This window comes from Octopus sinensis, linkage group LG10 (assembly GCF_006345805.1).
Source record: "Octopus sinensis linkage group LG10, ASM634580v1, whole genome shotgun sequence".
Classification (NCBI taxonomy): Eukaryota; Metazoa; Mollusca; class Cephalopoda; order Octopoda; family Octopodidae; genus Octopus; species Octopus sinensis.
Genome location: NC_043006.1, coordinates 40,949,496 through 40,962,954, shown reverse-complemented (window position 1 = coordinate 40,962,954; position 13,459 = coordinate 40,949,496). Strand labels below are relative to the sequence as shown.

At 36.4% G+C, this 13,459-nt stretch overlaps 1 long non-coding RNA gene across 1 annotated transcript; it reads left to right on the top strand.

Moving 5' to 3' along the window:
- The first annotated feature begins 3,941 nt into the window (after window positions 1-3,941).
- On the top strand, window positions 3,942-13,233 carry LOC118765106. The gene is made up of 3 exons (XR_005000955.1): window positions 3,942-4,133; window positions 7,287-7,436; window positions 12,857-13,233. It is a non-coding gene; the product is annotated as an uncharacterized LOC118765106 (long non-coding RNA).
- The last annotated feature ends 226 nt before the right edge of the window (window positions 13,234-13,459 follow it).

Sequence of the window (13,459 nt, the reverse complement as noted above, 5' to 3'; positions counted from 1 at the left end):
CTGTTTCTCCTTTTACATTATGACATTTCTGTGATACATGGTCCCTATTGATCGGCTTTTTTTCCACGATCCCTTTTGATCGAATTTCTACCTCCACCACCACCACCTTTTTTTCTCTTCTTCCCCAAAAGAAATGCTCTATTTTGTATTTTGGCTCCTGTGTTCAGCCCTGTGTGGCAATAAAGAAACATATCTATCTATCTATCTATCTATCTATCTATCTATCTATTTATCTATCTATCTATCTATCTATCCATCTATCTATCTACCTATCTATATTTCTATCTATCTATCTCCATTGTCAATGGAACCTCACCCCAAAAAATAATAACAATGTTCTCTTCTTCCACACAAAACCCCAAAAGAGCATCTGTTTTATATAAATGAACAAGCTGTTTGTACATTCACAAAATTCTATTTGACAAGTTCGAGAAACGAACGAAAGCGCTGATAATAGTGAAGAAATAAAAAATTTCTTCCAAAATTCTGACGACTTTTTTCTCAATATATATATTTACATATATATACCGTGAAGTATATTTGCCACTTAAATGTGGCTAACCCTTAAGGGTAGATGCGACTGTAGCTTGTATCCCCAGGAGGACACCTCCTCCAGCTGGCTATTGACACACTTTCTGTGCCCTATGAGTATTTGCAAAGGGAAGCCATCCTTTCCATCTTCAATCTGACATGATACAAGCGGACTCATGTTTCTGGGTATTGACCCGTCATCAGCGTGTGACAATCACCGATTGCCGATGAAAAGTGGGTTCCCCTTGCAAAAAATTACTGATATCGAAAAAGTGTAAACAAGCAATAATAAATCTCTGAGCGAAGTATATATATATATATATACAATAAGAGGCTTCCAAATAGGAAAGCGTTGTGCTAGAAAGAGCAGTATAAATCTCAAAACCACAAAAAAGGATAAATTCACGAAAGGAATGAAAATTAAAAAACGTTTACCATCTCAACTGGCTAAACGTTTTTAATTTTCATTCCTTTCGTGAATTTTATCCTTTTTCGTGGTTTTGAGATTTCTACTGCTCTTTCTAGCACAACGCTTTCCTATTTGGAAGCCTCTTATTGTATTTCTATATGAATAATATATAGTCTAATGACTAATTCGTTTTTTGTGGTAGGTCACTGGTAATAATAATTTATTATTACCTTATTGTAATATGTTTATATATATATATATATTATAATATATATAATATATATATATATATATATATATAATGGCGGGCTTCCATACAGTTTCCATCTCAGAGCTTGCGTTGAAGGCACCAAGATGCCGCGGTGTAGGACTGAACTTGAAACCACCTGTTTGCAATGCGCGAATTTCTTAATGGTATAGTCATGTCTGCATCTATATATAAGTGCCTTGAATTTTGGTATCAACCTTACATGAAACCACAGCGTTTGATCCAAGGAAATTTTGGATACTATTTCTAGCAAGGGAAGCGACCACATACAATCTATCTCATTAGCTCGAGTGATATAGCGTTTTTTTTTTTTTGCTGTTATTCAGCCCCAGGTCAGCCTCGATCAAGCTGACCTGACGTTAAATAAGCAATTTTGCTAATTCAAGCCCCGATTTTCACTTTTTGTTTACCTTGACCGAGCAGACGTATAGTGAAAAGCATTCAGCTGAGATCTATTCTTTTTATCTCTTGAACTTTACTCACTGTTTAGTGTATCTCTCTTTTCCATAACAGAACAGTATAATTTAAGGAACATGTGTATAATGTTTATTGCAATACAATCCTCGTTCCTGTTAGGTTTGTTAAAATTACAACGTTCTTATATATAAAACGAACGCGTTACGAACACATTTTCCAAATAATGGGACAAGGGCAATTACTCTTACGACTTTTACATTTCAAGTTATTTCCCTTGTAATTTATTTTATTTTGTAATTAATTGTGCTTCGTTAACCAGTTAGAGATATCCTCTTGAGGTAAAAATAATCACAGAAACATAGTAGTAGTAGTAGTAGTAGTAGTAGTAGTAGTAGTATAGTAGTAGTAGTAGTAGTAGTGCTGGTGGTGGTGGTGGTGGGGTGGTGGTGGTGGTTGGTGGTGGTGGGTAGTATAGTATAGTATTAGTAGTAGTAGTAGTAGTAGTATAGTAGTGGTAGTAGTTGTTGTGTGGTTTGTAGTAGTAGTAGTAGTAGTAGTAGTAGTAGTATAGTAGTGGGGACAGTGATAGTGTTGCTGGTGGTGATGGTGTCGTTGCTGCTGTTGTTATTTTTGTTTTCAAAACTCCGTGGGTTTATACTTTGTTTCCCATTTTAGAAGTCTGTTTTTTTTTTCTATTATTATTATTATTTTATTGCTCTGCCTTGTTTCTTAGCTAACCGGAATCATAACGGTCTGATCAAAATCTTTTTTTTTTTCACTCATTCTACGGCACAAAAACAGAACACAAAAGAATATTTGTCAAAACAAAAACTTATTTTTTAATGGTGCCGTCTTTGTCGTTATTGTCGTTCAAGAGGAAATAGTTTTTCACATCTACTATACAACACTACAGTGGAGGCGCAATGGCCCTGTGGTTAGGGCAGTGGACTCGCGGTCATAGGAACGCGGTTTCGATTCCCAGACCGGGCGTTGTGAGTGTTTATTGAGCGAAAACACCTAAAGCTCCACGAGGCTCCGGCGGGGGATGGTGGTGATCCCTGCTGTACTCTTTTACCACAACTTTCTCTCACTCTTACTTCCTGTTTCTGTTGTACCTGTATTTCAAAGGGCCGGCCTTGTCACTCTCTGTGTCACGCTGAATATCCCCGAGAACTACGTTAAGGGTACACGTGTCTGTGGAGTGCTCAGCCACTTACACGTTAATTTCACGAGCAGGCTGTTCCGTTGATTCGGATCAACCGGAACCCTCGTCGTCGTAACCGACGGAGTGCTTCCATCCACAACACTACAGACGTAGAAGTCATTAAAATACTAATAGCGGTATCTAAATCACAGATTTTTTAATTATTCGTTTTTTTTTAATTAAACAGTTTGAAACTTGGAATACTGGTAGAATTTCTCACGTGGAACACGGTTTACTCTGAACTTTGACAAAATTTCGTATTTTAGAAGTTATTTCGTGTTAAAGTTGTCGTATTTGGATAAAGGAATGCACGGTGCTGACTAGAAAAGAAAGTAATCGACTTAATCCCTTTGTCTGTTCCCTCTATGTGTAGCCCCTTGTGAGCAATGAAGAAATATATCAACTATTTATATTTATAGCAGATAATAATAACAATAATAATATCTATATAAATGTTCACTTCTGAATATTTACTCCTCATTTGTATGTATATACAAACAAAAGCTTACATACATACGTGCATGTGTGTGTGTGTGTGTGTGTGTGTGTGTGTGTGTGTGTGTGTGTTCTGTGTGTGTGTGTGTGTGTGTGTGTGTGTGTGTGTGTGTGTGTGTGCATGTGTGTGTTGATGTGAGAGACAAAACACATGTATGCAGGACATTTTGGTTAGGTTGTAGAGATGAAATTTAGCAGAATACGTTGTTTCATTTATGTTCTTCAGTAATTATTATCATTGATAATTGTAGTAGTAGTAGTAGTAGTAGTAGTAGTAGTAGTAGTAGTAGTAGTAGTGGTGGTGGTGGTGGTGGTGGTGGTGGTGGTAGTAGTAGCTGCAGCATTTGCCCTTGTTCTTATCACCATCATCATCATCATCATCATCATCATTATCGTAACTATCATTATCAGAAATCAACAAAGATAACATTAAAAGGAACAAACAGGTAAAAAAAAAACAAGCTTAATCTATGAATCCAGCAATCACTAAACAAAAACAACACAACAACAACAACAAAAAAAAACAAACAAACGAAACATAAAATGAAAACATTAAATAAATAAATTAATTAATACCAGAAAAAAACAGGTGGTTTAAATCTCAAACTAAAATTTCTTTACACTAGACATCCATTCGACGTACGACAACGGCTGAATCTTCATCTTTGTAATAGTAACTTCTCAAGATTGCAACTTCGTATTAAAGAAATATTGCTTTGTTTCTCTGATAAACATGAATTCCAAATTAAGATCAACATTCTGTGTTTTGATTTTATTCTTCACCATGGTTTTGGCGTCAGAACGACAAGGTATGCATTTGTTGTTTAAGATTACAGTCATTGCTTGTAATTGTAGTTAAATCCAGCAAAGATTTTGGTCCTTCGAGTGTGTAGTGATGTGCTTCTAATAAGCCTGTCTTGGGCCCTTTACTTAATCTCCATGTAATATATATGAGACAGGTGCAAATATGACAAATGTTTGTGTGCGTTTTCATAAATGTATATATGTATTAATGTTGGTTTTACTATGTAAATATGTGTGTAAGTATGTATGCATGTATGTATGTATGTATGTATGTATGTATGTATGTATGTATGTATGTACGCATGCATGTATGTATGTATGCATGTATGTATGTATGCATACGTCTATGTATGTATGTATGCTTGAATGTATGCACGCATCATCTTTCTAGGCATATGTATGTTTGTATCTATGCATATGTGCATGTAAGTACTTTGCATTTATGCTTGCATGTGTGTATGTTTGCATACTTTTATTTGTATGGCTACATGTATGTATATATATATGCATTTATGTATCTTTGTATATATAATTGCATGCATGTATGTATGCATGCATGTATGTTTGTATATATGCATGTATGAATGTATGTATGTATATGTTTGTTCTCGGTTTTATTTTTCCAATTTCTCACCAATGTTGAATAAATTCCAATGAAAATGAAAGAACTGGTCTAAACAAGACTTTCATTTTCATTAGAATTTACACAATTTCAAACAGGGTCGTCCTGTATGAGTGCATACAGGGCTGCCCAGTACGTTAGATGAATTTCTCCATTGATAGGCATAATCAATAGCGTAATATCGCAGCCAGCATAGTTACAAGAATGCTGTCAATACAGATATATACAAAAACAGTGAAAAAGAATCGGTGCTGCAAGTGGCGACCAATCTAATACTGCTTCTGTTGCATATAACGGGTTTTAATTTTGCCGTCTCTTGAACCTTAAATTACATATTTCAAAATCCACGACGTGCATTCAATACTCTGTACTTCAATACTCTTTTGCAGGGTACTGTTTGAGGCCTACTGGTATACATGCGCCGTATATATTTTTATTCCTTTACATGTTTCGGTCATTAGACTGCGACCACCGTGAGGAACCGTCTTGAAGAGTTTAGCAGATCAAAAATTATTTTTAAGATTGGTGCTTATCCTATCAGTCTCTCTGTACCAAACCGCTATATTACAGAGACGTAAACAAACTAACACCTATTGTCATATGTGTGAGAAACAAACTCTACATACATACAAAGATATATACACACACACACACACACACACCACACACATATATATATATATATTATATATATATATATATATATATATATATATATATATATATATATAATTATAATAAGGGCTTAGAAAAGAAATTTTCTAGCCTATATGCTGAGAAATAAACGCTAAATCGTCTCACCACTCAAAAACACATGTGCTGAATTCGACGCAACAAACCAACGGAAATTATTAATAAAATAGATATTCCTGTATTAGCTAAGTTTTAGATCTGCTCAAAGGCTCTTCCGTCATCAGCAGGGAATACTTAAGAAAATAAATGAAATATTTATACATACTCACAGGAAAGCAAAACGCAAAGCCATAAATACATATAAATACCCAGATACTTCCGAAACAAATTTCGTAACTTGCCTCAACATATGTATTTGGTCAGCATAGCAGTTAGGTAGCTATGTTGTCCCGAAGTGAAGACATTTTTCAATTACAATAATAGAGGATAAAACTTAATTATATGTATAATTATAACAATTATAATAAGGGCTTACAAAAGACATTTTCTAGGGTATATGCTGAGAAATATGTCTTTGAAATGTGTCTTTGAGTGGTGAGACGATTTAGAGTCTATTTCATAGCATACAGGCTAGAAAATTTCTTTTCTAAGCCCTTATTATAATTATACAGAGAGAAAGAGGGAAAGACAGGAAGAAGTACAAGAAAGAAAGAAAGAAAGAAAGAAAGAAAGAAAGAAAGAGGGAAAGACAGGAAGAAGTACTAGAAAGAAGAAAGAAAGAAAGAAACAAAGAAAGAAAGAAAGAAAGAAAGAAAAAGAAAGAAAGAAAAAGAAAGAAAGAAAAAGAAAGAAAGAAAAAGAAAGAAAGAAAAAGAAAGAAAGAAAGCAAGAGAAAGAAATGAGACAACACATCTACAATTTAAAAAATCAATAAAAGAACAAAAGGGAAAATTATCTCGTTCAACCTCCTCTGTATACAAGTCTCCACAACTATTTTTTGGAATAGTCCAAAAACACTTTCCCACAAAAACCACAATTACCACAAACTAATAAACATACACAACATGAAAATATTATATTCTGCAATTAACAACTTCGAACCACTTAAAACTTTCTAAATGTAAAAAAAAAAACGAGACACACACAACAACAATTGCAAGTTCAGATATTTGCCCTTCCCTCTAAACGAAACTGTCTCACAGGTCATATTGTCGATAGCACAACTATAGCCACAAACGCCATACTACGTAATACATTCACATATATAAGGTTTACTGCAACAAAAATCCACGCTTGAAACCGAACAAAAGGAATATTTATAACTTAGTCCACAAACTGTACCTTCTTAAAGCACACAGGATAAAATTATTGAAATAGTAATCAAATAACATCAATAATAATTAAACCCTAGTTAGAAATCTACCGACTAACCAACTTTACCAGCAATTAATATTCGTTTGTGAACCCTAAAAAACCAACTCCGTGACCTGAAGCTGACACACTTAAATAGACACAATTGGTTATAAAGCTTTATTTGCCCTACTTCCTAATTATCATGCAACATAACTCTACCTACCCCAGAAAATAAACAAACTTACTAGAAACTATATAAAGTCAAGATGAACTCAAATGTGTTACAAACCAATGAAGGCTAGAAGGCCAAAACTTCGAAGTCCCTGTCTCCACCCTTCTTGAAAAAGTATAATAAATAGTGTTGAGTAATCCTTCAATTAAATATAACTCGACATAAAAGAAAACACGCACACACATACACGCACACACACACACACACACACACACCACACACACACACACACACACACACATTAAATAAAACAAACTTCTAAATCACGCACACAGCGCCATGCCTGTTAAACTTTTCTGTATTTTCTTTTCATTCTAGATCTCACAGCCCTTACGCTGCATACATCCTACACTAAATGCTATGCTTCCTGTTGTAAGTTAAATATAAGGAACTTGTCAGCCAGCAGCCTGATGTGGTTTTGTCATAGATTGTGTTTATCTATAATATTGAAAAGCACCGATATCGTAGGTAAATCCAATGCAATTCTACATTTTTCATTGATGTCCACCTTTCCTCCTTCGTATTCTTCTAATTGTTGTTGTTGTTGCTGTTGTTGTTTTACATGTTTGATGTTGCATTGATCTTCTTGTTGCTGATTATGTTGCTATTGTTAAATTATGTCGCTGTTGTTTGGTGCATAGGTTACTATGAAGGAGCAAATACTTTTTTTTTGTTAATTTTATCTTAGCCAAAGCGCAGGTGTGGCAGTGCGGTAAGAAATATGCTTCCCAACCACACTGTCTCGAGCTCAGCCTCATTGCGTGGTACCTGGGGCAAGTGTCTTCTACTGTAGCCTCGGCCCGACCAAAGCCTTGTGAGAGCATTTGGTAAGCGGGAAATGAAAGAACCCCGTCGTACATAGATGTGTGTGTGTGTGTGTGTGTTTGTCCTCCCACGCTGCTTGAAAACTTGTACTGATGTGTTTGTATTCCCATAACTTAGCGGTTCGACAAAAGAAACCGACAGAATAAGTACCAAGTTTTAAGATATAATAGGCACTGGAGTCGATTCATTGGACTAAAATTCTTCAAGGCGATGCCCCAGCATGGCCACAGTCTAATGACGGAAACAAATAAAAGAAAATACAAAAAAGGAAGAAAGGCAGAGCCTGTGCCCCTTTGCAGTGTGCTTCTATAATTGATTGGAAGGTGATAATGAGGGTGATATCGTGAAACTGAACACCGAACCCGAAGGCTTACAATAGAGAGGAAACTTTTCTAAAGACACCCAAGATGCGGGGTGGTGGTATACAACGGGATGAGGGGTTAAGTCTACTCGAATATCACGCAAGTAGGTCTTCGCGGGATTTGAACTCAAAACGCAAAGATGCAAGACAAGACATTGCACAACATTCAGTTAGATGTTCTTACAATTCCGCTAATCCATCGCCTTGAATTGGTAACATTTTTATTGTCGACCCCGAAATGGTGACAGGCAACGTTGACCACGGTGAGATTTGAATTCAGAGCTCACACAATTGGATCAATTATTGCGAAGCAGTTTATTCGATACACTAAAGTCTTTACCATTCGCTACTTTCCAACTGTGATCATTCTATCTTTTCCCCAAAGATTTTTTCGGACTACATTTTTTTAAATGGTTCTTACTTCAAATGATGTGGTGTGATCTTGACTGCTATTTCTAGCATGTAGAGAGACAATATTGAAATTTTCATGTTGGCTGCTGCTATTTGTAATATCGTTATTGTTGTTGTTGTTGCTGCTGCTGCTTAATCACCAGATCAATCCTCAATCATACTAGTTCAATGAGCGTCCTGACAGTACCGTATTTTAACCCCCATGAGTTAAGCTTATATTATATTCATGAGTGAAGCTTATATTATATTCATGCGCCCTCGTTATTCATTCTGATACAATGTCATTGTGACATCTGACTACTTCTTGTGAGTCGAGCAACTACACAAAGACACTCCCTCCTCCTCTCGTTGTTGATGTTGGTCTGTTCGTTATTGTTGCTATCGTTGTTGTTATTGTTGCTGTCTGTGCCTTTGTAACTGCTATCGATGTTATTCTTAATGTTGATGCTGGATCATTGTTCTTCCTATTGTTCTTGCTGTTGTTTTCGTTGTAGTTATTGCTAATGAAGAGGCGGCGATCTGACCGAATTGTTAGCTCGCCGGACAAAATTATTCGCGACATTTCTTCCGGCTATATGTTCTAGGTTCAAATTCCACCGAGGCTGACTTTGCATTTCATGCTTCCGAGGTCGATAAAATAAGTCCCCCGTTGATCACTGGGGTCGATGCAATCGACTTCTCCCCTGCTCTGAAATTGCTGGCCTTGTACCAAAATTTGAAACCATTGTTAATCGCTTTTCAATGCGGTGAGCTGACAGAATCGTTATCACACTAGGAAAGATGCTTAGCAGTATTTCGTCCATTTTACGTCCTGAGTTCAATTTCCACCGAAGTCGGCCTTGCCTTTTACCTTTCAGGGTCGATAAAATAAGTATCAGTTGAACACTGGAGTCGATGTAATCGAGTAGTCTCTTCCCGAATTTCAAGTATTGTGCTTATAGAAGAAAGGGTGGTTAGAGAGGCAGCGTTGGGTTAACCGTTGGCCTCCAAACACATCAAATTTAAATACCATGAACTGCTACGTTCGGAGCGTTGGCAAAATCGTTAGAGCGTCGGAAAGAGTGCTTAATGGAGTTTATTCCAGATCTTTTCGTTGTAAATTCAAATTCCACAGATGTCGACTTTTCTTTTCATCTTTACGAGGTGCACAAAATATAGTACTAGTTAAGTTCGTTAAGTACTGGGGTCTATGTAATTGATTCACTCCCTTACTTCAAAATTGTGCCTAAAATCAAAGAAATATACATTTGAAGACGGCAAGCTGGCAGAATCGTTAAATGGTCAGAAAACTGCTTTGCGGTATTTCTTCCTGTTCGCTCCGTTCTGAGTTCAAATACCATCGAGGTCGAGTTTACCTATCAACCTTTCGGGGTCGATAAAATAAGTACCATTTGAGCATTGGGGCGGTGTACTCGACTATCACTCTCTCCCAAAATTTCAGGCCTTGTGCCTATAGTAGAAAGGATTATTATTTTGTTCGAGCGATCGGATAGTAGAATCATTAGAACGCCGAAAAAAGGGGCCTTACGACACGTTCCGGCTCTTTACGTTCTGAGTTGAAATTCCGCCGAGATCAACTTTGCGTTTTATCCTTTCGGTGTCTATGAAGTAAAGTACCATTGAAGAACAAAGGTCGATTAACACTTCCTCCTAAATTAGACATGATATTTTTCTTGACGGTTGAAGTACGCAGTGGAAGGGTGTATGTATTTCAACAAGTCTCACCAATTCTTACAAAATCCACGTAACCCAAGACTGGATGTCAGACAATCTTTACGATCAGGTAACACCAATTTTGTGGCCTTCAAACACATCAGATTTAAATACCATGGACTACCACGCTTTGGAGCGATGTTAAAAGGGAGACTAATCGAGATTCGCACAATCCCATGACTTCAATGAAAGTCACCGCTGTCCATGTGATGTACGAAATGAATATATTTAGTGCAGGCATGTCATCGATATCGGCCCGATTTTGAGCAGTCATCGAAGCTGAAGGTGGATTCATTGAATAATCATATAACAAAATTTATTGTGAACGTGTGCAGAATTTTTTTTTATTAAAATACATTTTTTTTGTTTTTTTGCTATATTAGACTTTGTTTTATTAAATTACCAAATTTGTCCTCAAATGCCTCTCGCACCCTGTAATTTTATAATGCCTGTTTTTATATGAAATTATTCAAAAGCGGTCAGACACACAATTTAAGAATCACTCAATACTTTTATAATTTATACACACATCCTCGTATTTTGCAACTCCTTTTCGTTGTTGTAGCGGTCGAGTAAGCGTTGACAAATCACCACACAATTGCGCTTATGCACTTCGGTGAGTTCTCTTGATATCCATCTTGCACAGACTTTACGGAAGCTTATCGTGGATGATTCCGCGTGCAGAACCATGGCTGATTTGCAAAGAACATGCCACCACATCGATGGTCACTCGTCGGTTCGCCAGAACCATTTCTCCATTTTGTTGAATAGTCACGTCAGTGATGGAGGTTGATGGCCGTCCAGCTCCCGCTTCGTGCTTCACGCTAGTCCGACCATTTTTTAAAAAACTCTCGATCAAGTACTGGAGCCGATGGTACCGATTTACAAGTTGTCGGCTTTCTGCCTAAATTAGAAACCATCCATAGGGCGATGGTTTGGCAGAATCATTTGGGCATCGAACAAAATGCCTGGTGGTGTTACGATCCTTTAGGGCGGTGAGTCGGCGGAATTGTTAGCACGCTGGACAAAATGCTTAGCGACATTTCGTCCGTCTTTAAGTTCTAATTTCAAATTCCTCCGGTGTTGACTTTACCTTTCACTCTTTCGGGGTTGATGAAATAAGTACCTGCTGTGCAGTAGGGTCGATGTATTCGATTAGCCTCTTCTCCTAAAATTTCAGGGCCTTGTGCCAGTAGGAGAAAGGATATTGCAATCCTTTCATTTCTAAATTTAAATCCATTCGACTTCAACCCTGCCTTTCATTTTTCAGGGGTAATAAAATCAAGTTCTAAGTAAGAACGCGGGTTTATATAAGCCTACCCTCAAAATTTTCGTTTTGTGTCTGTCCGTCTTTGCGCTCTGGGTGGGGACTAGTCGATTACATCGACCCAGTGTTTCACTCGTACTTATTTCTGCCGAGTTCGACTTTACCTCTCATCCTTTCGGGGTCGACAAATTAAGTACCAGTGAAACACTGGGTCGATGTAATCGACTACTCCCCACCCCCTAAAATTTCATGGTTTTGTGCCTTCAGTCGAAAGGATTATTATCATTATTATTATTATTATTATTATTATTATTATTATTATTATTACGATTATTATTGAGTGAGAGAGCAGTGCATGCCATCAAAGTGACACTGGGGTAAAATATACGAAGCCCAGTATACCCATCATGACTACCCGTCTGATAAGGGTACACTAGGCACATGCATCACAACCATATGTGCGCGACATAGTGATCTCATATCAGGATAAACAGTGCATGACCTTGCAGGTGGGGCCCAGTTAGAATTTTCTTCTGGTCGAGTAGCCCATCCCGCTCAAAAGGTCCCTGAATAAGGGTTGTTTAAGGATGTTGAATGAAACACCCATATTTCCAGAGGTGAATTATTCAAACCCCACAAAGAATTCCTCTCAACACATGGTTATGATGTTCCCCCACTACTTCTGCTCGTGATCAGAGATGCACATATCATCAGCCACTAAGCAACATGCTCAACTGGTTGAGGTCAAACAACTGACAAGCAAATCTGTGGTATTGCGCAGAATATTTGCTGTCGCCCATTTTTTTTTTTTTTTTTATCAAGACAAAACAATGTACATGATAACACTGCCTGGTACTGCAATTATTATTATTGTTATTATCATCATCATCATCATCATCATCATCATCATCATCATCATCATCATCATCATCATCATCATCATTATTATTATTATTATTATTATTATTTTATTATTATTATTATCATTATCAGTCAGTAGTTTTATTTTATATAACGTGCTTTCACTTCACTACCGATATTATTATTATTATTATTATTATTATTATTATTTCATTGATGTATACTGTATACATTTTCTATTTACAACGTATGCTTTCTACAATCTCTTTAATTTTCAATTCCTTTTATAATTTATAATTTCATTTCATTGCATGTAAATGCCCACATTTTGTCTGTCGTTGTGTCGTCCTCCACATCCGTCACCCCGGTGACAAATAGAAATTGTTGTTGCTATTATTATTATTATTATTATTATTATTATTATTATTATTATTATTATTATTATTTCAGGCTAACTAACGGTTGCGTGTACCAAAATGACGTAAGTTTCAGTAAAAGCTAAAAGCATAAGATCTATAAAACTGTTATGAAGTGATGGTTTATTGGAGTAAAAGAAATAAAATTCTAAAGCCAAAAAAGTTAAATAAATAATGATAATAATAATACATTGTTATCAGTCTTTTGGTGAAAGTATAGTTTTCGATGGATGGCTAACTGCGCCATATGGCAATGTTCCCATGTACAGAAATCTGTCCACATCATTCTTCTATTCAATCACCTGACCTGCTAGAAATAGCAACCAAATTTCCCTCTCAACATCCCTTAGTTCTTTTTCAGAGAAATTTAGGATGACACATTAAGAGAGGCTCATATATAGTAAGTCTGAGGAAAAAGGAGAGAGTGATGTGGCATTTTTTTTAACGTAAATGTATTCGTATCACAATAAAGTTGTATATACGTTATCTTATCTGTAGTGATAAAATATGCACAAAGATATACAAAAACACATGTACCCTGATAGAGTGTTTAGTTATGGATAACTGGATCCATTCAGAGAAAGAGAAACATTGAGAAAAAGAAATGCTGTTATTAAGAGTTTGGATAATAAAAGAC